The sequence below is a fragment of the Zootoca vivipara genome, chromosome 8, assembly GCF_963506605.1.
Source record: "Zootoca vivipara chromosome 8, rZooViv1.1, whole genome shotgun sequence".
Classification (NCBI taxonomy): domain Eukaryota; kingdom Metazoa; phylum Chordata; class Lepidosauria; order Squamata; family Lacertidae; genus Zootoca; species Zootoca vivipara.
This window is the reverse complement of record NC_083283.1, coordinates 81,440,854-81,444,899: the sequence shown is the minus strand read 5'-3', so window position 1 is coordinate 81,444,899 and position 4,046 is coordinate 81,440,854.

The window sequence follows — 4,046 nt, the reverse complement described above, 5'->3', positions numbered from 1 at the left end:
TTCCAGCATCACCTTAAAGACCAACTAAGTTTTTTTAATTTTGGTATGAGCTTAAGTGTGCATGCACACGAAAGCTCATACCCAAATAAACTAAGTTTTTTTTTAATTTTGGTATGAGCTTAAGTGTGCATGCACACGAAAGCTCATACCAAAATAAAAAACTTAGTTGGTCTTTAAGGTGCTGCTGGAAGGATTTTTTTATTTTGTTTCTAAAGTTTAGTTACTCATCTCCTTAACATCTGCTGGGAGGGTGTTCCACAGGGAGGGTGTCCCTACTGAGAAGGCCCCCCTCTGCCTGGTTCCCTATAGCTTCACGTCTCTCAGTGAGGGAACCACCAGAAGGCCCTTGGAAGATAACCTCAGTTGAGTGATGGGGGTGGAGATGCTCCTTCAGGTATGGTGGGCCGAGGCCATTTAGGGCTTTAAAAGTCAATACCAACACTCTGAATTGTACTTTGAAATGTACTGAGAGCCAGTGAAGATCCTTTAGGACTGGTGTTAAATGGTCCCAGTGTCCGCTCCCAGTCACCAATCTAGCTGCAGCATACTGGATTAGTTGTAGTTTCTGAGCTACCCTCAAAGATAGCCCCACATAGAACACATTACAGTAGTCCAAGCAGAGGATAACTAGAGTATGCACCACTCTGGCGAGACAGTGCGCAGGCAGGTAGGGTCTCAGCTGGCGTACCAAATGAAGCTGGTAGACAGCCACCCTAGACACAGAATTAACCTGTGCCTCCATAGACAGCTGTGAGCCCAGAATGACTCCCAGGCTGGACAGGGGCACAGTTACCCTATTCAGGACCAAGGAATCCCCCACACCTGCCCACCCCCTGTCCCCCAGAAACAGTAATTCCTTCTTGTTGGGTTTCAACCTCAATCTTTTAGCCGCCATCCATCCTCCAACTGCCTCAACACACACAGGACATTCACTGCCTTCACTGGTTCTGATTTAAATGAGAGGTAGAGCTGGGTATCATCCGCATACTGCTGAACACCCAGCCCAAACCCCCTGATGATAACAGTCATAACACGATAGGGCCAAGAAGGCAAGGAATACTAGAAAGACACAAGTTGGTAATGAGCCTTCTTCCATGCCATAAGGCAGCCTTTCCCAACCTTGGCTCCCCAGATTGTATTGGACTACTACTCCCACCATGCCTAACTTGCAGGCTAGGTGGTCAGGGATGATGGGAATTGTAGTCATACAGCATCTGGGCACCCAAGCTTGGGAGATGCTGCTATAATGGGATCCACCTGGGCAAGGAATTTTGAGATAAGTAAAATGATAATCATATACACAACACATATACACACCTGGAACAAGACTACGCCTTACTGGACAGCAGGAGCTCCTGGCTTGGGAAGAGTCTTGCGAATTGGCTTGCCAGGACAGCATGCCAACTTGATGTTGAAGGTGGTAGACCATTAGATATTAACTGATATTACTGATGTTAACTTCTTGCATCTTTATGTGGAAATTGTTCAGTTTGGTTATGTAGTTCTTAATGTTTTGTTTATTTTTATGACTACTTTGCTATGTTTGTAATTATGTAAATCTTTTCATATTGTAAGCCGCCTTGAGCATTGTTTTAACTGTGGAAAGGCAGCATACAAATAAAAGGATGATGATGAGAATAGGCCGTGTGCATTGAGGTGAAATATTGCTCATAAGAATTGTATTAATGAACATCAGAGTGAACTTTTACTTTGTAGCAAATGTAGGGTTGCTATATTTCATAAAGTGAAAATCTGGACGGAAAAGCTGATGAGCTTTCTTTGCAAAATCTTGGGGAGAAAATGAAGTTTTTGAACTATTTTTAAGGGAAATCGCCAAACATTTCCCTTATGCAGGGATGATGCAGCAGCTAAAAAAGCCAATGCAATTCTGGGCTGCATCAATAGGAGTATAGCATCTAGATCAAGGGAAGTAATAGTACCACTGTATTCTGCTCTGGTCAGACCTCGCCTGGAGTACTGTGTCCAGTTCTGGGCACCACAGTTCAAGAAGGATACTGACAAGCTGGAATGTGTCCAGAAGAGGGCAACCAAAATGGTCAAAGGCCTGGAAACGATGCTTAGGGAGCTGGGTATGTTTAGCCTGGAGAAGAGCAGGTTCAGGGGTGATATGATAGCCATGTTCAAATATATAAAAGGATGTCATATAGAGGAGGGAGAAAGGTTGTTTTCTGCTGCTCCAGAGAAGCAGACACGGAGCAATGGATTCAAACTACAAGAAAGAAGATTCCACCTAAACATTAGGAAGAACTTCCTAACAGTAAGAGCTGTTCGGCAGTGGAATTTGCTACCAAGGAGTGTGGTGGAGTCTCCTTCTTTGGAGGTCTTTAAGCAGAGGCTTGACAGGCATATGTCAAGAATGCTTTGATGGTGTTTCCTGCTTGGCAGGGGGTTGGACTGGATGGCCCTTGTGGTCTCTTCCAGCTCTATGATTCTATGAAAAATGACACTGCCAGCGTGGGTTGCCAGCGCCCGGATTTTCCTGGATATTTCAGCTATTTCCGCACAGACACAGCTTCCGACAGCCGATTGCCGACTATGTCTGGGAAAATCCGGGTGTATGGCAACCCTCAGCAAATGTGTTTCTTCCGGCAAAGAAGAGTACAGGGGCTGGGCATGAGATCCCAGAAGAGAAGCAACATATCTAGAATGCCACTGAACCGTTTGATGTTCAGTAGGTAACGGAATCAAATTCCACAAGTACAAATTGCAAGTGTAAAAAAAAAAAAATTTAAAGTCTCCTTCAGCTTCACCTTTTAAAAATGTGGAACTGTGATTCATTTCCTTTTCAAATGCCTCGTCTGGTAAAATGCATTGGTATTCGCTCCCTTCTCTGCCTTGTACAAGAGCCAAGCAAAAGGGAGAGCTGGAATTGGAAATGCTTCCCCCTTTAACTTAACCTGCCGCATCATTAAAAATGGCCCTTAGGTTCTCATTAGGTGCAGTCAGGATTAAAAGCAAATTTCTTATAAGCTCTGGATACTTTTGGCACCCTCTAGTGCCATTGTGGCAATTGTACACCTGTCGTTTTAAATGTGTGTCTGAGAAGCTGGTCTGGGTTGAAGGCTCAAAACTGGAAGCTTGAGGGCAGAGAGATGGTGCTGATTTTGAAATGCAATGCAATTTTGCTTTGGTATTTAAAGACTTCATACAACCATTCATGTGGTGAACGGTACCTGCTACACGGAAACTTACTAATGCAGAACTTGACTAGGCTTCCAAGGCTAGTAATAAATGCTCTTGTTAAATGTTATCAGTAGTACTTCACTCATAGAAACAATGCACACTCTTCAACAGAAGCATTGTTGTTGTTTAGTCGTTTCCGACTCTTCGTGACCCCATGGAGTGCATAGCATGCCAGGCACTCCTGTCTTCCACAGCCTCCCACAGTTTGGTCAAACTAATGTTCGTAGCTTCAAGAACACTGTCCAACCATCTCGTCCTCTGTCGTCCCCTTCTCCTAGTGCCCTCAATCTTTCCCAACATCAGGGTCTTTTCCAGGGAGTCTTCTCTTCTCATGAGGTGGCCAAAGTATTGGAGCCTCAGCTTCGGGATCTGTCCTTCCAGTGAGCACTCAGGACTGATTTCCTTAAGAATGGATAGGTTTGATCTTCTTGCACTCCATGGGACTCTCAAGAGTCTCCTCCAGCACCATAATTCAAAAGCATCAATTCTTCGGCGATCAGCCTTCTTTATGGTCCAGCTCTCACTTTATGGTCCAGCTCTCACTTCCATACATCACTACTGGGAAAACCGTAGCTTTAACTATACGGCAAGGTGATGTCTCTGCTTTTTAAGATGCTGTCTAGGTTTGTCATTGCTTTTCTCCCAAGAAGCAGGCGTCTTTTAATTTCCTGACTGCTGTCACCATCTGCAGAAGCATAGCTTTGTACAATGGTACCTTGACTTACGAATGACTCTACCTACGAATGTTTCTACTTACGAACGGAGCTCCATCCGCCATCTTGGATGCGGTTTAGATAGGATTTTTTCGACTTATGAATTTTTAGATAGGGTTGCTTCGACTT